Source organism: Odocoileus virginianus, chromosome 14 (genome assembly GCF_023699985.2).
Source record: "Odocoileus virginianus isolate 20LAN1187 ecotype Illinois chromosome 14, Ovbor_1.2, whole genome shotgun sequence".
Lineage (NCBI taxonomy): Eukaryota > Metazoa > Chordata > Mammalia > Artiodactyla > Cervidae > Odocoileus > Odocoileus virginianus.
This window is the reverse complement of record NC_069687.1, coordinates 5,471,092-5,494,619: the sequence shown is the minus strand read 5'-3', so window position 1 is coordinate 5,494,619 and position 23,528 is coordinate 5,471,092. Positions and strand designations below refer to the sequence as shown.

The 23,528-nt window shown below is 42.5% G+C and overlaps 1 protein-coding gene across 1 annotated transcript in view; it reads left to right on the top strand.

Annotated features, from left to right (window-relative positions):
• Positions 1 to 2,705: 2,705 nt before the first annotated feature.
• LOC110143170 (odorant-binding protein-like) overlaps positions 2,706 to 23,528 on the top strand; it is a 51,354-nt gene continuing 30,531 nt past the window's right edge. Inside the window, exons 1-2 of the mRNA XM_070476463.1 lie at positions 2,706 to 3,348; positions 23,006 to 23,100. The gene's annotated coding sequence lies outside the window, so the exon portion shown is untranslated. The remainder of the gene's footprint in view (positions 3,349 to 23,005; positions 23,101 to 23,528) is intronic.

Genomic DNA, 23,528 nt, shown 5'->3' with positions numbered 1-23,528 from the left:
CTTGTGGGAGGCAGTGGGAAGGCTCTTTCCCCTCTCGAGCCCCGTCCTCTCCCCCCCAACTGAAAAGACTGCGTGCTTTGCTGAAGCAGCCAACTTTTTCCAGGTGTTAGAACACCTGGAGAGAGTCCTCTGGCACAGCACAAAGCTTCCTTATGCTGTGTGGGGGCAGCAAATGTGAGTGCAGATATCCAGAGAAAGAGTTCTAGTTTATCACACCCCGAAGAGATGGATAAGCCCAAGGCCATGTAACACGGAAACTCTGCAGAAAAGATTGTCAGAAAACGTTTTCTCTCCCAAAGGTAAATTATAACTTCAATGGAACAGGTGTCCAAGATCCAGCAATCCATCTCATGAACACCAAAAATTCATTCCCTTTGGCCAGATGGCTGCATGAGCTCCGTCGGCAGAGATGGGGTGAGGGCAGAACCCCATTACAACAACCTGGCTGACAGGTAACGGACACATGGCCTGAGGTTAAGTCCAAATGTCTTCTTCAAGTGTCTGACACACCACAGAGAACTCAGGAATGTTACTGGTTCTTATTGCACCTTGATACCCAGAAAGCCACATGTATCTGAAGTTGAAATGCCATTTGTTGTGTGTTGAATGGTCCTAAGTGTCATCAGTATTCATATTATTTGCAAATAAGATAAATGACAAGCTTACTTTCTCTTTTGATAACTATATTATGCAAAAATGGTATCTACCTAGATTTGAAAATTTCTAAAATGGGGGAGGGGGAGATCGACAAATTCAATGATCTTAGAGTAGTTAAAAATAATGTGTATTCATTATGTGCAAATAAAACATTTTCTCTGGAGATCAGATTCAATTAAAGTATAATGTAAGTTGCTGAAGTTCTGTAAATTCAATTTGTTCTTTGCAAAATAATGCACGTCTGGTTTGAATATTCTCTCTTCCTACATCAGTGCGGCAAATGCTCACTTGGAAGCAGACAGGCTGCAGGTGATGGAAAAGATGAAAACAACTAACGCCCCCCATTCTACTTTAGTCGTGTGTTTCCTTGTCTGCCTTTCCTACTAGAAAATGAGTGCACTGGGGACAGAGCCTGTGGGATTCATGCCTACGTAGCACATGACATATCGTCCCGTGGTATCTCAGATATGCTGGTAGAATCAGCAAAAGAATCAATCCAATTACAGTTTTTTCTTAAACTCAACATCTTGGCTCCAAGTGAACAGTGGTTTCATTTTCATTGGGAGTCAGTGATTCTCAACAAACCCAACAGTTTCTACTCTAAAAGATGAGCCAATTAGCGGCGACACTCTTCTCAAAGTGCTTGCACTGTGATTTCTGTATTCCCAAAGGTGGAGAGCTGTTGTATCCCAGTGCTGACCTGCCTTCACCACGCTTATATGCATGGAATAGTCTCACAGGGTTACAAAAATGGCTTCGTTGTAAAAGATGAAACCCCAGTCTTTGATAATGCCATGTGTGGAATCTGACATTTGTCCCACCCATACCCACCACCAAGGAGTTTATAGAGGGGGACAGGGAACCAGGACAGATAAGCAAATATCCCAAGTGAGGCTGATGCCCTGTACGGCGATTGCCCAGGGAAAGCAGATGCTCTGGGAACACAGAGGAGGAGCAATCCCGCCTGAGCGTCCCGTGAGATGACGAAGGTACGCCGTTTTTGGTCACGCATTTTAGCAATTTGTTACAGCAGCGACGGGAAGCTAAGACGTTAGTCAAGAGAAGCAGATGAGCTCAGTGGGGTCGAATCCAAAACGCAGCTGCCGCCCTGGCTGCCTCCCGACACCAACGAGGTGAGCCAGGAGGCACACGGCGAGGTGTGTGCGTGTGTGTGTGTGTGTGTGTGTGTGTGCGCATGTGTGTGTGCATATGTGTGTGCGTGCGTGTGTGTACATGTGTGTGTGTGTGTGCATGTGTGCATATGTGTGTGGGTGTGGGTGTGTGAGTGTGGGTGTGTGCGTGTGCACATGCTTCAAAACGTGTGTGCCACATAGTGCCTGCCCTGCTCTTCTCAACGCAAAGAGCAAAATGATCACCGCTTCACCACCACCCTCCAAACTTCACACAAGAATGCCTCCCGTGGCTCACCACAAGTGAGAATATACCACGAACAGAATTCTAGGAAACACTTTCCAGCCTGGTCAACAGGACACCTTTGAGTCTGCCACAGTCCACCCCTTGCCCACTTGGCTCTCCTACATATCTCTCGGGCTTCCCTGGGGGCTCAGGCGGTAAAAAATCTGCCCGTGGTGCGGGAGCCCTGGGTTCCATCCCTGGGTCAGGAAGATCCCCTGGAGAAGGAAATGGGTACCCACTCCAGAATTCTTACCTTGAGAATCCCATGGACAGAGGAACCTGCTAGGCTACAGTCTATGGGGTCGCAAAGAGTCAGACAAGACTGAGTGGCTAACTCTCTTTCACACATCTCTCTAAACCTTCATTCATTTTCAAATAAAGATGATAACCAAGTCATGCTTTTCACTAATGTGCCACAATGATCTCATGTATTAATACAGCCGCAAGCACACGAATGCTTTCTGCAGAAGACAGTACACTCAGCTCATCTGTGGACTTAGGGACTATCCTGAACAGTCAGAAAGGAGACGAAAATCCCAAGATGGGTATTGTGGGAAGACTGACTCAGCATGTACGTGCCAGCTGAGAGTAGGTGGCTGCTGACGGCAGCCTCTCTCAAGTACAATCTTGAAAGACAGTGGAGAGGGAATGCCTCCACTGGGCAGAGCTGTGGGCAATGCACTTGGGCATCCACTGTGTATAAAGAGACGGGACCGCCAGGTGGAGGAGATACAGGATTGGTGGGGCCGTGATGAATGGCCTGACGGGCTGGCCAAAAGCCTGGAGAGCAGAATATTGACTGATGGTGTGAAATGAAATATCTCCTGTCACATCAGTGGGCAAAAAAATGTCACAGCTGTCACCAATTCCTGGCCTCCAAATGTGAATGAAGCTTCACTGAAAGGACTGATGTTAAAGCTGGAACTCCAATACTTTGGCCATCTGATGCAATGAACTGATTCATTGGAAAAGACCCTGATGTTGGGAAGGACTGAAGGCAGGAGAAGAGGACAACAGAGGTTGGATGGTATCACCGACTCAATGGACGTGAGTTTGAGCGAGCTCGGGGAGTTGGTGATGGACAGGGAAGCCTGGCGTGCTGCAGTCCATGGGGTCGCAAAGAGTCAGACACGACTGAGCGACTGAACTGAACTGAACTGAAAACAGACACAATGCCCGCAGTCCAGCAGATGCCACCCCCCTCCCACGGTGGCTGCTGAGGATCTCGGGGGGAATGCAAGAAGCAGCCATCTGCTCCATCTGCCACTCCTGAAGGTGAGCAAGGAAACAGGATTTGGCCCCAGAGAGCCAAAGTGCATTTGAAAGGAATGAATTCAGTGAGCCCAGAGGCTTGCATCTTCCTATACATAGACCGCTAAATTCCTTAACTTGATAGTCTGGTTTTCCTTACCTCACCATAAGCTTTGATGTTCAGACTGTCTGCCCCCTTTGTTGCGAACTTATATATAGCCTGACTCCCACTCCCGCCTCCTGGGAGCAGTTTTCTCAGAGCTACTGAGACAGTGTCTCCCAGGCTTGGGGTCCTAAACATTTCCACCAAATAGCTCTCTACTTTGAGGTTGTGACTGTATTTTTTAGTTGACAATGGACACGAAAAAGGTTGGACAGAAGCATGTGGCAGGACATGCAAGAGTGGCTGGGCATTAAGTAGAATAATGTTGTATCACAGAAGAGTGTCCACCACAGAAGATGCATTGAGTAGGCAAAATGGCTCAGCTAGTTGGCATCCGCCAGTCTCTGTCATTAACCTAGAATCACAATAGAGTGCCTTAGAATCTGAACTCCTACAGGGCAGGGACCTGATTGCATCAATTGACCTTTGTGTCCTTGGTATTTTGCACTGTATCATGGAAAAACGAGTGTCTTCATTTATTCAGCATCTTTCTTTGGGTTGTCATTTTATTCTTCCCTTTGCTACTTGGAAATAAGTGGGGGGGGTGGGGTGGGAATGACTCATATAAATCACTGTGCCTTGCACAAATCACTTTCACATCCAAGATCAAAAGAATTTGTCTTTTAAAAAATGTGACAAGAATGACGCTGGTGGTCTTTTCTGTAGCTACCAAGCTTCCCAGATGGCTCAGTAGGTAAAGAATCCTCCTGCAATGCAGGAGACACAGGTTTGATCCCCGGGTCAGGAAGATCCCCTGGAGGAGGAACTGGCAACCCACTCCAGTATTCTGGCCTGGAGAATCCCATGGACAGTGGAACCTGGCGGGCTGCAGTCCGCGGGGTTGCAAAGAGTCAGGCATGACTGAGCACACACACGTGCACGCCTAGTCCTTGAGTCCAGAGAAGTGACAAATGCCTGGCTTGCTTGGTGACAATAAGAGCAATAAATACCTATTTTTCCACAACCATAAACAAAGTTCAGAGACTCCAAGGTACTGAAGTGTGCCATAACAAATTTATACTTGTGCTTTAGCAGGAAGAAAACCTCAGTCTTTTTTTAGCTAATAATTATGTCAACCAGGTTTGCCAGCCCGAGGCTGTTTCTCTTCGCCCCAGACAAGGACTTTCCTACAGTAAGACATAAATAATGGTGCAACTTTTTTAGACCCAATAAGCCCACACACACTGTAAATTTATAGTTGTCCTCCATCTGTGAGGACAATAAGTGCATCTTAGTAAAGAGAAAAAAGAAAACTCGAATTTCTTCTGCTCTAAACCTAGTCTTTTATTAAAAATAAAAAGGTAAATCTTTTCAGTCCAAATAGGTTTAGCTTTACCCTAAAATCTGTACAAAAGTACATTTGAAATTGAGTTTACATTTTCATTGAATAGACCAAAAAAATCACTTCAGTCATACTATAAGTAGTATGGATAATAAACTGGACAGTTCCCATATATTTCTGTGGTTTGGAAAACAGGAAGCTTCAGATATCAGGGGGCAGGATGGAGTAGAGATTATGAGGGTCTCTTGATTGGCATCTATGATGGTAGGCCTTGTGTTGTATCCTTTCAGCCCATGTTGAATCACTTCATCCACACCTGATCCAGACAGATTCTACTGTGACTACCCCACAAGAACTCAGCCCAGTGTCTTGAGCAGTCAAAGGTTATTTGTTACTTGAGCAAATGAATAATAAATGGCATTTGCCACATTTCCATTTAAGTCCAAGGAACTGAACTGACATGTTTTAAAATCCCCTGGAAACACATTTTAATCAAGCAGAAAATCAGAGCTACTGAGAAGAGCAGTTGACCAGTTCACTGGCCATGTTTTCATGCATATGAAGTACCACAGTGATGGTTCCCGTCCACCAGACACATGGCTTGGCAAGTGTTGACATTCACGTTGGGGTATCACTATTCTACAGATCCTTGCAAGATGGGGAGACTGAGGTTAAGAGATGTGCAAGGACCGTAGGAGTCACAAGGCTGGTGATGGGAGAGCAGCCGCTCAAGACCTCATTGCCTGACTCCTGGAACCACACACACTTCAGCGGCTCCAGGGACACGGGTCTCAGGCTAAGTTGGCTAGGTTCTAGGAACCGGAAGAGAAGCCACCCCCACCATTTGCCCTGGAAGTGCCATTGGTGTAACAGCCACAGTCTCCATCACTGCGCAGTTCTTTTTTCATTTTTTATTTTGAGAATAATTGCTTTACGATGTTGTGCTGGCTTCTGCTCTGCAACAGCATAAATCAGCCATGGGTACACACACGTCCCCTCCCTCTTGAGCTTCCCTCCCACCCCCCATCAAACCCCTTTAGGTCATCAGAGCACTGATTACATAGCAACTTCCCCCCAGCTATCTATTTCACACCTGGTGGTGCGCGTCATTGCTAGTCTTCCAATTCATCCCACCCTCCACTTCCCCTGCTGTGTCTACAGGTTGGTTTTCCAATCTGTGTCTCTATTCTTGCCCTGCAAATAGGTTCATCTGTATCATTTTTCTTGATTTGCTATATGTGTGTGTGCATGTGTTAGTATATGATCTGTGCTTTTCTCTTTCTGACTTTCTTCACTCTGTATGACAGACTAGGTTCATCCACATCACCATAAATGACCCGATTTCACTCCTCTTTGTGGTTGAGTAATACTCCATTGTACATATACATACCACATCTTCTTTATCCATTCACCTGTCGATGTCTATCTCAGCTGCTTGCATGTCCTGGCTACTGTAAATAGTGCTGCAGGGAACACTGGGGTGCATGTGCCTTTTTGAATTATGATTTTCTCAGGGCATATGCCCAGGAGTGGGACTGCTGAGTCATGTAATAGTTTTATTCCCAGTTTCTTAAGAAATCTTCATAATATTCTCCACAGTGGTTGTATCAGTTTTCATTTCCACCAACAATGCAAGAGGGTTCCTTTTTCTCCACACCCTCTCTAGCATTTAATGTTTGTTGATTTTTTGATGATTTCCATTCTAGGAGAAAACATAGACAGAACACTCTTTGGGCAGTTTTTTTGATGGCCAAACTCATGCCTTTTTGATGCCCTAAATATATACATATAAATCTTCATTTTCTTATTAGTGAAGCTGGGCACCTAAGGATATGCTGCTTCACCATTTGTCATCCTTCTTTTCATGGCATTTGCCCATCTTTCTGTTGGCTCTTGTTCTCCTCCTTGTGGGCACAGACCGGTCCTTCTGTGTTACATGTCACGCACACTCTCCTGGCCTGTCACTGGCCTTCGACTCTGCCTATGCTGTGTTTTACTCAAAACTCTCTTTTTCCATGTAGTAAAGCAGTCAATTTGCATTATATTATTGCTTTTGGGTTTCATTAGTCAGAGCAAGATTTAAGGTCTCAAGTTATTTTATTAAATGAATCTGGAATTGAAAAAATTTTGGCTGCATTCCAGCAAGCACAACTGCAAATAACATCTCAGCTCAGCTGTCCTAAAGGTACTTATTTTCTCATTTTTAATGCGATGTCTCAGTCTTATTGTGAATGCTTTTGATGATCTGACTTTAACTGGAGAAGGAGTGGAGCATAGAGGTTAGAGCTGCATGAGTAGAACAGCTACCAGCCACATGTGTCTATTGAGGCTTAAATTCAATTAGAAGAGTCCCTCACTTGCACTAGTGACATTTCAAATGCTGAGTAACCATACGCTAGTGGCTACCAAGCAGGGCAGTGTGGATATGAAACAGCCCATTATCTCAGAACGCACCATTGACAATGTTGGGTCAGATCCTGGATTTCAGAGGCTCCTTGCTTTGAACAATATCTCGCCACCATGCTTTGCTAGTGTTTGACCTTGGGTAGGTTACTGAAACTCTGTGCCTCACTTCTCTCATCTGAAAAATGGGTACATAACAGAACTACACTTTCAGATAGTTGTGTGGATTACATTAGTTAATACTGTTAAGAACTGTTAATACATTTTAGAACTCTATCTATTTAGAACTTTGTCTGGAATATAGGTTCTTAGTGAATATTGGCTATTATAATAATCTTATTATATAAACAAATTAATATTATATTACTTATATTGCATATTAACAATACCAATTTTTTTATTCTTCCAGAACAGCTTGAAGCTAGAATATAATCACAATGCCAAAGAAGACCTTTTTCTCAAATCATGTTTAGACTAAAGCAATAAAAGTTCATGTCTATTATTATTAGTCATACTCTGAACAGGTTAACATTTGGACTCACATTAATGAGTTACATCCAATCAACCTAACTCCTTAAGTGTACACTGTATATAATAAACATAAAAGCAATTATGATTTGTTAAAATCTTACTATATAGAATGTTCCATGCTAGGCACTATCATACAATGCTATTTAATCTTCACCAAATTTTTTTACGACATGACTATTTTCATTTCTAATTTTTAACAAATAGGCAGCTCATCTTGGTGTTGTGTGATATCCAAGAGGGGTGGAATGGTGGCACGGGGCAGCCAGACATAAGAGGGAGGGATGTATATGCTTGTAGCTAATTCATGTTGTTGTAGAGCAGAAACTACCACAACATTGTAAACCAATTATCCTGCAATTTAAAAAAAAATAGAAACCAACACTTGGAGAGTAACCTAAATAACCAAGGCCCAAATTATCTGGAAGCCTGGCATGAGGCAGTCCGTGGGCTCGCAGAGTCAGATAAGACTCAGCAACTGAGCAAAAACAAGTTATCCAAGACAGCTATTAGGTGACAGGAAAGCATAGCTAAGATTTGAATACAGCACATCCTGTCTCTGTGAATGCTTATGCGCTTAGTCACTCAGTCCTCTGACTCTGTGTGACTCCATGGGCTGTAGCCTGCCAGGCTCCTGGTGACAGGAAATAGAACTCCTACGTGAAGGTCTATGATCTCAGAATATAAACAAAATTGCATTGTTGCTCCACAGGGGGGAAAAAGCGATATATGTGCCATTCCAGGTAATAATTTACAGTGGCAGCTCAATGTCAGAGAAACAAAGGATTATCAAGTAAAAACCACTGTTCACTCAACAGAAGTTAAAAATGGGATAGAAATAGTAAGAAGCTCATGGGAATAAAACCAGACAAACAATTGAGGCTACCACAGTACCTCAAACAGAGGAAAGTGAGAGTGAAAGTAACTCAGTTGTGTCCGACTCTTTGCAACCCCATGGACTACGCAGTCCATGGAATTCTCCAGGCCAGAATTCTAGAATGGGTAGCCTTTCTCCACTCCAGGGACTCTTCCCAACCCAGGGATCAAACCCAGGTCTCCCACAACGCGGGTAGGTTCTTTACGAGCTGAGCCACAAGGGAAGCCCAACAGAGCAAAGCATCCTAAATATCAGCTTTAAACCTCGTGAAGAGAAGGAAGAGAGGAAGAAAATGACAGAAATAGAGAAGAACAAATGAAGGAAAAGGGAGAAATTGATGATGAAAGAACTTCCTGAAAACACCTGTTTTTTCAGCCGCTATCCTTAAAAATGTTGTTGTTGTCACCAAGCCATGTCCAGCTCTTTGCAAACCATGAACTGCAGCACGCCAGGCTCCCTGTCCTTCACTGTCTTGCGGAGTTTGCTCAAGTTCATGTTCACTGAGTCAGTGATGCCATCCAACCATCTCATCCTCTGTCTCCTCCTGCCTGCCCTTCTCCACGTGCCCTCAGTCTTTCCCAGCATCAGTGTCTTTTCCAGGGAGTTGGCTCTTTGCATCAGGTGGCCGAAGTATTGGAGTTTCAACTTCAGGGTATGTTGGACTTATCCTCACAATAACCCTATGAACTAACACAAGAAGTATTTCCATTCTATAAGTGAATGCAGATTTTTCAAAGACGCGAACCGACCAATGTAGTCACAGTGGGATTAGAATGTAGATCTTTGCTACATCAGCATTGGTGGCAATCTTTTCCTGGTCAGAAAGGAGCTGTCTCCATCTCCCTGTGATTAACTACTGGATATTGATTGTTTACAGATTAAATTACACACCGTGCTTACTTGGGCAACCTGCAACCCTTCACTCATCTGCTCAACCACTGTTTGGTGAACTTTATAAGGGCCATGTCCTGAACTTGACACAAGGAACACAGAGGCAAATGAGGCAGACACAGACTTTGTCCTCATGAATCTTACAACCTGGTGAGAGCAAGTGGCATAAGCCAAGTAATGTTTAGTGTGATGAAAGATGATTCAACAGAAGCACTAACCCAATATATGGAAGAAGGAAATGCTTTCCTGAGAAGGGAATATTAGAGCTAATTATTATGTCCATGTTGGGGAGAAGGGGAGATGGGGAGAGAACTCACACAAAATCTGACAGAGTCACCCAGCCTTGGGGTGATTATATACTCCCCCTGTTGAGTTAAGTATGGTCCTAGGATGTCATCTAGCCAGTGGGATGGGAATGGCAATATCCTGAGTCACTAAGGCAAGAACGTTCGAAATCAGTGTGACGTTTGCTATGTTCTCCTTTGCTGGTTCCTGCAGTTATACAAGCACATGTTAAGATGGAACCTGTCAGTCCGGGTACCTGAGTCACTGTGATACACTGAGTCCCATTACTGACCAATCTGGACACAGGCAGAGAATATTTTTGAAGCATTAATTATGAACATCGGGTTTAGAAGATTCGAGATGTTTGTGATTTGGCCAAAAACAGAAGTAGAGGAGATAGGAAAGAATAGATGTGTTTGAGAGATATTTAGAAGAATTGTCAACTGGATTGGGACAGTGGGTGACACTGTGGAACTCAGAACTGAAAGGGATTAAGAATGTGTAGCTTAGGGAGCGACAGGCGATTTGATCACATTTAGATTGAGATTGCCAAGAAGCATTCAATGTAGAGTTGTTTTAGGTGGGGCTCAGCAGCAGGCTGGAGCTCACAATAAAAGGTCTTTTCTGGAGACATACCTTCAAGAACCATTCACACATGGGTGTTGATGAAGCCACTGCCTGGATGACCTCACTCAGGAAGAGAGTATAACTGTCAGGCGGATGAGGAGACCACGGCAAAGCCCAACGATCAGATGGGAAGGAAGGAAATCAACAGGACATCTTTGAAGGAGAAAAGACAACAGAATCAAATGATTCATATGTTCAAGAAAGTCAAGGACTGAAAATATCCATTGAATGTGGAGTTGGTTGGTGACTTTATACAGGGATGTTCTGGTGGAGGGATAGTGGGAAAACTCAGAATGGGGTGGGTTTAAGAATGAATAGAGGGTGGGCTAGAAAATTTTAACTAAAAGTAACCCTGAGAGCAATCAGAAACCATGGACATGGTCTAAAATGTCTGCTGGACGATATTAGAGCTAATAAGGTTGTGATACATTCAGAAGTTAGATCCAAGAGAAGAAAATTTGTGGTGCAATTTCATTTAATCATCTTCCAAATTCTGGAAAGTATGGAAAAAAGACTAAAATCATGAGTGGTACTTCTGACAGCTTAATAGGACAATGGGGAAAGAATGGACCTCGGGTCCTACAAATAGCAGAATGAGATCCTACTAATTTTTTCTGTTGTTGTTGCTGTTTAGTTGTTAAGTCATGTCTGACTCTGCAGCCTCATGCATGCCAGGCTCACTGTCCTTCACTATCTCCCAGAACTTGCTTAAACTCATGTACGTTGAGTCAGTGATGCCATCCAACCACCCCATTCTCTGCAGCCCCCATTCTCCTTTTGCCCTCACTTTTTCCCAGCATCACGGTCTTTTCCATGAGTCAGCTCTTTGCATCAGGTGGCCAAAGTATTGGAGTTTCAGCTTCAGCATCAGTCCTTCCAATGAATATTCAGAACTGATTTCCTTTAGGATGGACTGGTTGGATCTCCTTGTTGTCCAAGGGACTCTCAAGAGTCTTCTCCAACACCACAGTTCAAAAGCATCAATTCTTTGGCACTCAACTTTCTTTACAGTCCAACTCTCACATCCATACATGACTAATGGAATAGCTTTAACTAGACGGACCTTTGTTGGCAAAGTAATGTCTCTGCTTTTTAATATGCTCTCTAGGTTGGTCATAACTTTTCTTCCAAGGAGTAAGCTTCTTTTAATTTCATGGCTGCAGTCACCATCTGCAGTGATTTTGGAGCACAAAAAAATAAAGTCTGTCACTGTTTCCCCATCTATTTGCCATGAAGTGATGTGGCCAGATGCCATGATCTTAGTTTTCTGAATGTTGAGCTTTAAGCCAACACCTTCACTCTCCTCTTTCACTTTCATCAAGAGACTCTTTAGTTCTTCTTCGCTTTCTGCCATAACGGTGGTGTCATCTGCATATCTGAGGTTATTGATATTTCTCCCGGCAATCTTGATTCCAGCCTGTGCTTTATCCAGCCCAGCATTTCTCATGATGTACTCTGCATGTAAGTTAAATAAGCAGGGTGACAATATACAGCCTTGACATACTTCTTTCCCAATTTGGAACCAGTTGTAGTTCCATGTCCAGTTCCAACTGTTCCTTCTCGACCTGAACACAGATTTTGCAAGAGGCAGATCAGGTGGTCTGACCTCAACTTTAAGAATTTCCATCTCTTTCAGATTTTTCCAGATTTGTTGTGATCAACAGAGTCAAAGGCTTTGGCATAGTCAATAAAGCAGAAATACATGTTTTTCTGGAACTCTCTTGTTTTTTTGATGATCCAGTGGATGTTGGCAATTTGATCTCTGATTGCTCTGCCTTCTCTAAATCCAGCATAAACATCTCGAAATTCACAGTTCACACACTGTTGAAGCCTGGCTTGGAGAATTTTGAGCATTACTTTACTAGCACGTGAGATGAGTGTAGTTGTGTGGTAGTTTGAGCATTCTTTGGCATTGCCTTTCTTTGGGATTGGAATGAAAACTGACCTTTTCCAGTCCTGTGGCCACTGCTGAGATTTCCATATTTTCTGGCACATTGATTGTGGCACTTTCACAGCATCATCTTTCAGGATTTGAAATAGCTCAACTGGAATTCCATCACCTCCTCTAGTTTTGTTTGTAGTGATGCTTCCTAAGGCCCACTTGACTTCACATTCCAGGATGTCTGGCTCTAGGTGAGTGATCACCCCATCATGATTATCTGGGTGTGAAGATCTTTTTTGTATTGTTCTTCTGTATTCTTGCCACTTCTTCTTAATATCTTCTGCTTCTGTTAGATCCCTACCATTTCTGTCGTTTATTGAGCCCATTTTTGCGTGACATGTTCCCTTGGTATTTCTAATTTTCTGGAAGAGATCTCTAGTCATTCTATTGTTTTCCTCTATTTCTTTGCACTGATCACTGAGGAAGGCTTTCTTGTCTCTCCTTGCTATTTTTTGGAACTCTGCATTCAAATGGGTATATCTTTCCTTTTTTCCTTTGCTTTTCACATCTCTTCTTTTCACAGCTATTTGTAAGGCCTCCTTAGACAGCCATTTTGCTTTTTGCATTTATTTTCTTGGGGATGGTGTTGATCCCTGTCTCCTGTACAGTGTCATGAATCTCCATCCATAGTTCTTCAGGCACTCTATCTATCAGATTTAATCCCTTCAATGTCTACTGTATAATCATAAAGGATTTTATTTAGGTCATACCTGAATGGTCTAGGGGTTTTCCCTACTTTCTCAATTTAAGTCTGAATTTTGTAATAAGGAGTTCATGATCTGAGCCACAGTCAGCTCCCGGTCTTGTTTTTGCTGACTGTATAGAGCTTCTCCAGTTTTGGCTGCAAAGAATATAATCAATCTGATTTCAGTATTGACCATCTGGTGACGCCCATGTGCAGAGTCTTCTCTTGTGTTGTTGGAAGAGTCTGTTTGCTATGACCAGTGCGTTCTCTTGGCAGAACTCTATTAACCTTTGCCCTGCTTCATTCCATACCCCAAGGCCAAATTTGCCTGTTACTCCAGGGGTTTCTTGACTTCCTACTTTTACATTCCAGTTCCCTATAATGAAGAGGATATCCTTTGGGGTGTTAGTTTTAGAAGATCTTATAGGTCTTCATAGAACCATTCAACTTGAGCTTCTTCAGCTTAAAGGAAAGAAAAAAACAAGCTTTATCCATACATAGCAAAGTGAATCATCTCAGACCCTGAGACAGGATTAACATGATGCCAAAATCTAGTGCCAATGTCTGCCAAAAGTAAAATTCAATTTAAATTAAATACTCTCTGGAGGATGGAACCATTATTCTAGGCTTTAAGGGTATTCAATTCTGTATACAATGCACTCAATCAAAAATGAACAACATGCAGTCAGACAAGCAACATGAATTAAAATGAAGGAAAAACAAACAAATAATAGGAAAAGACCTGCATCTTTAAAGATCTAAACCAGAAGAATGAGGACTAAAAACAAACTGGAAACCTTAAAATGAAAAAATAAAAATTATAGTTATGAAAATTAGAAGGACTCAATAACTGATTAAGCAGTTTGTATTGTCAGCAGGTTGTGTGTGTGTGTGTGTGTGTGTTAGTCACTCAATCTTGTCCAACTCTTTGCGACCCCAAGGACTTTAGCCCACCAAGCTCCTCTGTCCATGAAATTCTCCAGGCAAAAATACTGGAGTGGGTTTCCATTCCCTTCTCCAGGGGATCTTACTGACCCAGGGATCAAACCTGGGTCTCCTGCATTGCAGGCAGATTCCTTATCATCTGAGACACCAGGGAAGCTCATAGACACAGATAAATAGAAAGTGAGTGAACTAAAAGATGAGACAGAAAAAAAAAATCCAAAATGAAGCACAGAATTTAAGAAATAGAAAAAAAGGAGAGGGTAAGTGAAAATATCTAACATAATGTATAATTGTCCAGGAAGAGAGAAGATGTAATACAAAGGAGAAAAAATGCCTGAAGAGAGAACAGATGATAATTTTCAAAAATTACTGAAAGCTGTGAAGACACAAATTGAAAAGGCCCCTGAATTCCCAAGCCAGACAAATAAGTGGAAGGTCACAAATTTCAGAGTAAAGTTGAAGAAAATTACAAATGCACACCAAAAAATTATTAAAGTAGGCCAGAAAAAAAAAAATGATTACCTTCCAAGAAGAACAATAAGATGGAACTCACTGCATAACAGGAACAAAGAAAAATGGAAGAAAATGCAATAATATATTCATATTATTGAAAATAAGAATAAAAAATTAAATTAGAAATGTAATTCAAAAATAAATTTTTTCCACTTTGAAGTATATAGCTCAGAAAACAGCAGCAAATTTTAAAAGATAAATATTTACTAACAGATCTACAAGACAGGATATATTTTAAAGGGCCTTCTGGTAGAAGAAAATTATTTAAGTTGAGAGGTAAAGATGATGAAAAGACTACAAATAAAAACTAAGAAAAAGGTAAACATCTGAGTCAGAATAAAGAAATATTGAATAATGAAGACTATTAATAACATCTCGGAGTTTAAGTATGTTCAAAAACAGAAGAAGCAATGGAATTAAAGTTATAAGACAATGACTTTGAGAGAAAGCATTCTAAAGTCTTTGCATCATCAAATAAGAGGGTGAAGCACTAAAGAATATCCAAAGTTTCAAGGGTAAAGTTTGCAATCTCTGAGGAAACAACTGAAAAAATACTCAAACAGTATATATTTCTAAACTTGCAGAGGGACAAGAAAAAATCTATCATCTACTCAGTGGCAATAATGTGCCCCTGATAATTAGAAGTTCTGTATGAGAAAAACGCTAATGATGAGTCTATCTCTAATTATTTTTAATGGGAAAATTACAATGCATTACACCCTAACCAAATCCCCTAAGCAATGCCCTAAACTGTAGCTAAGACATAGTAAAACAGACATACATTAAAGTGCACCTAACTCATTGCTGAACAATTGCTAGCCTGCTGAATTCAGCAACATAATCTCTCTACGGCCAGCTACACAGCACATATACATCTTTGTTTACAAACGATTTGCTTTTCAAAAAGTTCACAAACACATGCACCATATTCTTTTGTTATACAAGTTGTATGAATTTTACATAACAACTTTACTGAAATATAATTTATAATTTCTTCTGAATTTTCTGGTTTTAGCTCTTGCATCCTGAGCCTATGACTCATTTCAAACAAATGTTTGTGTATAGTGTCAAGTAGCTGTCCAAATTTATTCTTTTACACGTGGACATCCTGTTGTTGTAACACCATTTTTGAAAAGACTATTGTTTCCCCATTGAATGGTCTAGATAAACTCATAAAAAATCAATTGACCATGAATGTGAAAGTTTGTTTATGGACTCTCAGTTCTATCCCATTGTTCTATATATCATTTGGTCAATCTTATTTTAGTACCACACCTTCAAGAATACTGTAGCTTTGCAGTAAGTTTTGAAATCAATTAGTGTTAGTCTTTCATGTGTTTCATGTATAGTTATATCAATAATAGAAAAAATTAAAAATAAGTGTCAGACACTTTGCCAAAGAAGACATCAAAATGGTTTGGTTCAGTTCAGTCACTCAGTCGTGTCTGACTCTGCAATCCCATGGACTGCAGCATGCCAGGCTTCCCTGTTCATCGCCAGCTTCCAGAGCCTACTCAAACTCATGTCCATTGAGTCAGCGATGCCATCCAACCATCTCATTCTCTGTCATCCCCTTCTCCCCCTGCCTTCAATCTTTCCCAGCATCAGGGTCCTTTCCAGTGAGTCAATTATTTGCATCAGGTGGCCAAAGTATTGGAGTTTCAGCTTCAGCATCAGTCCTTCCAATGAATATGCAGGACTGATCTCCTTCAGGATGGACTGATTGGATCTCCTTGCTGTCCAAGGGTCTCTCAAGAGTCTTCTCCAACACCACAGTTCAAAAGCAAAATTCTTTGGCGCTCAGCTTTCTTTAAAGTCCAACTCTCACATCCATACACGACTAATGGAAAAACCATAGCTTTGAATAAGATGGACCTTTGTTGGCAAAGTAACGTCTCTGCTTTTTAATATGCTGTCTAGGTTGGTCATAACTTTCTTCCAAGGAGTAAGTGTCTTCTAACTTCATGGCTGCAGTCACCTTCCACAGTGATTTTGGTTCATGCACATTTAAACCATGTTCAACCCAAATTACAATTAGGAAGATGCAAATTAAACCCACAATGAACTGCCACTCTAGCTAGCAGAAGAGCTAAAAATCAAAATACCAGGATATCATGTTTCTGTGATGGTTTAGAGCAACTGAAACTCTCATACAGTGCTAGTGGAAGTGTAAATTGACCTTGTTACTGCTGCTACTGCTAAGTCACTTCAGTCGTGTCCGACTCTGTGCGACCCCATCCCTGGGATTCTCCAGGCAAGAACACTGGAGTGGGTTGCCATTTCCTTCTCCAATGCATAAAAGTGAAAAGTGGAAGTGAAATCACTCAGTCATGTCTGACTCTTCGCGATCCCATGGACTGCAGCCCACCAGGCTCCTCTGTCCATGGGATTTTCCAGGCAAGAGTACTGGAGTGGGGTGTCATTGCCTTCTCCGACCTTAGCGCTTGCAATTCCCTACTTCAGTTGTGCAATTCCCTACTCCAATTGAAAACATACCTATTCTACAGTACAGCAATCATACTACTATGAACTGTAAGTCTTTGCAATGAAGAGACATGAACAAATTGGTTACAGTAATAGCAGCAGTTAGCCTCAAATTAGAATAAAGCAAGTATCCTTCAGTGATGCATTGGATAAATGAGATTGTCATCTGTCCTTACAATGGTTAGTATTGAGAACCAGAGACAGATCACATACTGTGTGATCTCATTTACAAAAAGTCGAAACACAGATAAAGCTAGAAGTCAAGACAGTAATGAAGTTTGAAGGGAGGGAGGGTGGGGAAGAGGGCCAAGTGGCTATCTGGGATGCTGACAAAATTACATGTCATCATCTGAGATGGTTGGATGGGATCACTGACTCAATGGACATGAGTTAGAGCAAGCTCAGGGAGATAGTGAAGGGCAGGGAAGCCTAGTGTGCTGCACTCCATGGCGTCTCAAAGAGTCAGAGATGACTTAGTGACTGAACAAAAACAACAAATCTGAGCAGTAATTATACAGGCATTGTGTTTTAGCTTATTGAGCTGGCCATAACTATTTGATGCAATTTTATCCATATGTACAGAATGGAGTACAGAAGAGTAGACAAAGTAGCTCTGTAGTTTATTCGTTCAGCAAATACTCAATGAGAACACCGTACGCAGGCACTGGACTACCCACTCAATACGGATAACCACTGAATATGAAATAAGACAGACAGCCGTGCTCTCATGGAATTCATCGGGCCCATCTGTGAGGGGATGGAGACAAAGGAGGAGCAGGATGAGGATGTATTTATTTACTGTAGGAAAACTAGGAAATGTTTACATGTCTTTGGGGAGGAGCCAGTAGCCAAGGATAAGCATGTACCTCCTTGGATGCAAATCTTCAAAATTAACATAAAGTACTCTGTACATGCACCCCAATTACTATTTTTTAAATGGCCAAAATCTCCCCAGAACACAATATTTTGTTGTTTCAAAGAAAAAAGAGGTGAACAAGGAGGAGAAAAAGTACAAAGAGAAAGGAATACCAGATTTGCCCACTCTGGGGCTTGGCATTTTGCCGTGTAGTATAATCTATCTTGGAAAAGGCCAGAAAGGAAGAGTGATATTTTATTGGAATCAGAAAACTTTTCCCCAGTTGCTGTCATCAGACAATGTTGACTTAAATCACTCACAATGTGATTGACTATTATTTAAATCCAATAGCTCGACCTTCTCTTGCATTTTGATTGCAAGATGGAAGGAAAACATATTTGACATCCTCACATGTCATGTCTCTTGTTTCTCTCAGTCTCTTACTGGCAGGGCTAGACAGAGGCTCAAACTTCTTTGACCTCTTCCATTAATATTCCTGAAAGACAAACAAGACAAAAAGCTCACCAGGGCCAGGGCTCAGCTGGCCCCCTGATTCTCTAATCCCCATGCCAACCAAAGGATGCTGAGGACCAGACCATCAAATCCTGTCACCCAGCAGGTCCCATGGTGGTCCCCACACCCAGCAGCTTATTGAAATATCCCTTTTCTTTCACTTCTAATACACTCTGAGAAGAGCTCTGGTAAAGCAGTCTCTCTGTGCGCCTACAGTTATGGGAAACAATGGAAACAGTGAGAGACTTTATTTTCTTGGGCTCCAAAATCACTGCAGATGGAGACTGCAGCCATAAAATTAAAAGAAGTTTGCTCCTTGGGAGAAAAGCTATGACCAACCTAGACAGCATATTAAAAAGCAGAGACATTACTTTGCCAACAAATGTTCATCTGGTCAAAGCTATGGTTTTTCCAGTAATCACGTATGAATGTGAGAGTTGGACCATAAAGAAAGATAATCACCAAAGAATTGATGCTTTTGAACTGTGGTGTTGGAGAAGACTCTTGAGAGTCCCTTGCACTGCAAGGAGATCAAACCAGTCAATCCTAAAGGAAATCAACTCTGAATATTCATTGGAAGGACTGATGCTGAAGCTGAAACTCCAATACTTTGGCCACCTGATGCGAAGAACTGACTCATTGGAAAAGACCCTTATGTTGCAAAAGATTGAAGGTGGGAGGAGAAGGGGCCGACAGAAGATGAGACGGTTGGATGGCATCACTGACTCAATGGACATGAGTTTGAGTAGGCTCTGGAAGCTGGTGACGAACAGGGAAGCCTGGTGTGCTGGTCCATGGGGTTGCAAAGAGTCGGACACGACTGAATGACTGAACTGAACTGAAAGCAGGCTCTCTGTGCTCCTACAGTTATGGAATATCCTCCACCCTATTGGAAGTTCGGCTCCTTTATATTGTCTCCATAGACCTTATCGGTCTATCCACTCAAGAAGTACACAAGCCTGTATACAAGTCATGACCTGAGTGTCACCGTAGGTCTTACAGATAACAAGGCCCACACTGTTCCCGCACACAATTGGTGTTCCTCATGGGCCTTTAGAATTTGTTGTTGTTTAGTCACTAAGTCCTGTCCAACTCTGTGCAAACTCATAGACTGCCATATACCAGGCTCCTCTGTCCTCCACTATCTCCCAGAGTTTGCTCAAATTCATGCCCATTGAGTCAGTGATGCCATCCAACCATCTCATCCTCTGCCACCCCTTCTGCTTTTGCCTTCAATCCTTCCCAGCATCAGGGTCTTTTCCAATGACTCAGCTCTTCACATCCAAGGCCTTTAGGGTCTTGTCTTAAAGGGTCAAGTCTTAAAGGCCTATTGTCTTAAAAATACATGTGTATTACTTGGTATGAGTTATACATGGAAGTGTGACCTTTCATAAGCATGATATCCCAATTAATATTTTGATTAGTTAGTCCATCAAAAAACATTTAACACTTACCACCAGCCCCAAGAGAACTGGACGTAAGACAGATGTGTTTTAAAAGGAAGAGGAGGAGAGTGTGAGGGACACCCTGCCAACAGGTTCTGTGTCCACAGGACAGCAGTGGAAATAGTGTGAAGAGGGGATCGTGGCGGGGCAGGTGGTAGGGAAATTAAAAACTAGACGAGTCCCGATGGCAAATTATGGAGGACCGAATCCACCGAGGGCTAACTATTCATTACTCACAGCTTTCTAGATCCAAAACAGATAATCAAGCTTGGTGCGTTCCGTTTTTCAGAAAAATGAAGTACTGGTTCAGTACTCACCCCCGTCTCTACACGGTTTTCACCTTGCTGTGCCAAAATCACAGGTTTTGTGTAAAAAGCAATTAACTTGATATCACTACCTTGGATTTCAGATAGGATTTATGAGGAAAGAGTTTAAGTTTTTTTTTTTAAACAGGAGTTATATGAAAAACATAATTCTAGGATGCAGTCTTTCACAATTAGGTCACAAGTTGTATCTTTCAGGGGAAAAAATTCAACTCTCCACGTTGGTACTTTTCCACTTAAATAAGGCCACTTCTCTGGTTCATATTTGCAATAGAGCTGGCAGGATAAAGTTTCCTTTTCTCACAATATTTCATACTGGGAACTTGAAATATTGACAGGATTTTTTACCTGCAATGTCTTCAGACAAGTGTACTGGCACTTTGCTTAGTTTTCATAAAAGTGTCCCCAGAAAAGGCTGATCTAAGTTGTCTTACGGCAAATTGGAATTTACTCAGCCGTGAATGCTTAAGTCCAATTGGATAAAAATAATCCATTTTCACCTGCTTTTTTCCAGCGAGAGGTGTTTAATGTTTATCTCTCCCGTCATGCCCTTGGAAAGGGCTCTGGGGAGAGGAGTGGTTTGCAGTACCTTCCCTCACCCTCACCACCAGAAGGGTAAGTTTTCTTAAGGCTCCTGGAGTTGTGTGAAGACCCAGCCTAAAAGGACCAGAAGCAAGTCAGCTTCTGGTGATCCAGACCCCGGGGAGGCAGTGGCCATCTGGCCATCTGACTTCAGAAGCCCCAGCGGCCCAGGCCGGACCGGATGGCGCCCCTGGACAGCCAGCCCAGCTCCCACACACGACCTGACCGGTCCTGCCCAGACAGGAGCTGCCTCTGCTGCTGAAGTTCTGATGCTGCGAGTTCTGCTCTTTCCAGCCTAGTGGGGGCAGGGGTGGGGGGCATCCAGTGAGGCTTGCGGCCAAGGGCAAACAGGCTGGCTCCACCTGCTGACACGAGGCCTCTAACACTCCTGGGAAAACGGTGGCATCTCAAGACGACAGACTGTCTGTGATGGTCAGGCCACTGGGCTATTCAGGCGCCACGTGAGGTTTCTCTCTTGTAGGTGGGGTTGCCCTCTCAGGGGACTGCAGTCAACCCCCAGTCCTGCCCAGAGGGTGCCAGGCTCCCCTGCCTCCCTCTTTACTCCAGCCTCCATGCCAGACTCTCCCAACTCCAAACACACTCACCTTCCTTCTCTTTTCTCATCTCTCAAAGATAGGAGAGTGTTATTGAAGGTAAACGCGTGCACACATGTGCGTGCATGTGAATGCACGCACACACATATGCATACATGCCCACACGCCCTTGTTGAGCAGGAGAAGGAACCAGAGAAGGAAGCACAGAGGAGGAGTCTGCACCGGACGGGCCGGCAGAGGAATGCTGTCAGCTGCAAGAGACAGGAAGCCTTAAGTGGGTCAGCGTATGTTTCTCTCCTCTAACAAGGAATCTGGTGGGTAGAGTGTAAAGAGTCCACCTGCAGTGCAGGAGATGCAGGTTTGATCCCTGGGTCGGAAAGATCCTCTACAGAAGGAAATGGCAACCCACTCCAGTATTCTTGCCTGGAAAATCCCACGGACAGAGGAACCTGGCGGGCTATAGCCCATGGGGTCGCAAAGAGTTGGACATGACTTAGCAACTAAACACAAAAGTAACAACAACCACTAAATAAAGTCAAGGACATTTAGTTCTTCCCCAAAGGCTAGAGATAATCTTCTGAACCATATCCTTTGAGCAACTTTACAGACACTGAAACCCCCACCAGGTGGAAGAAGTTAACTGTTTGCTGCCCACAACACAGAGGCCGCAGACCAGTTAGAACAGGTTGGTGAGGCTGACTCCTAATTATGTCACCAGCAACCAATCAGAAGGATCGTCCGTGAGCTGGTCATGCACCCCACGATCCCCCTCTGGTTCCCTGAAAGCCATGGGGAAGTTGGGGCCTTTTAAGCCCCAACAGGTCTAGCTCCCCTGAACCTGTTCCTTGGCGCCTGCGATAAATCCTGCACTTTCCTTCACCATCACCCAGTGTCAGCTGACTGGCTTTCCTGTGTGAGGACACGGGCACCCGAGTTTGGTTCAGTAACAGAATAGGAGGATGGGTGGCAGGCAACCAGCCTGTCGGATGAGCACTCCTGTTCCACATCCTCTCCTCCTTGCCTCCCTAGTTGTCCTCAGCTCCCCCACTCAGGAGTTTCTGATTCCTGCTAGCCTGTATGGCGTGGGCTTATCTAGGTTGACCTCACAAGCCAACCATTAGGTATTAGAAAAACTCCAATTCAAACTTTTGGAATACAATCTGTTTGCACGTTTTGAAATGTCTGCCTTTCAGATTATGAGACAGGAGTCCGGAGTCTATTTCAAAGAAGCAAATGCCTTTTCATTCTCTTCTTTCACCCTCATGAAGTGGCCCTTTAGTTCCTATTTGCCTTAGGTACTTGTCCATAGTTAAGAATCTATAATTTGTGAATGCCCTAGGATTGATTTTCTTATGATTGTGCAAAAGTTTATCAATAGTCATTGTAAAAACTATTTTAATAGTAGAGAAAAAAATAAAACTAACAATACACAAAATTGAATCATTAGGAAAAAATACAAGTTACTCAAATAGACTTACTGATTTGAAAAACATGAGCCATTTTATTGCCTGTTTTGATTGTCTTGAATTTGTAATGCAAAGTGCTTATGAGTTTTCTTCTTAGTTAAGAAAGTATCAGTATTAAAACTGACTTCTTAAAATGGCAGAACTATATTTAATGGTTCTGAAAGATAAATCTGCAGATAAGACTGTCTTCACCAGGAAGGGGAAAATCTCTGAACCAGAAAGAGGGGTCCTGGTCATTTTCAGTTCTATTCATTTCTTCATGAAATTAAGAAAACTTAAAAATGAATAAAATCTCTCTATAACTCTTTCCTCCACAGATGTGTTTCCTGAAGAAAGGACAGCTCAAGTGACAGGAGACGGCTCCTTTTCTCACATCTTTACCTTGCCAGTCTTCATTTTGCATGGTTGTTGGGTCAGTGATCTCCTCATCTCTGTGTAGTTAATCAATAGTTAAATCGTAGTCAAGAGGACATTATATTTGGCAATTGTCCAAACTCACACCAAGATTTATTAGATGTCCCTAGCAGTTTAAAAGGTTCATTTCCTATGGATGGACTTATGGATGGACTCATTTGCCTACAGTCTTCAAACACATAATAATACTTGGTATATGTGGCAAATGTATTCACTGGAGTGTTCTCAAAACCCAAATTACACTATTCATATAGACTAAATTTATAATAATGGATATTCTTCAATTTCACTCCCTGATGAAAATCTGGTTAGTCAAAGCCAAGAGAATATTAAAAGTCATTAAAGGAAAACCTCTACGGAGATATCAACTATATATGGGTACCCATTTGCTTCTGGAAACCTAATATTTCTTACTAGTAAGTCATT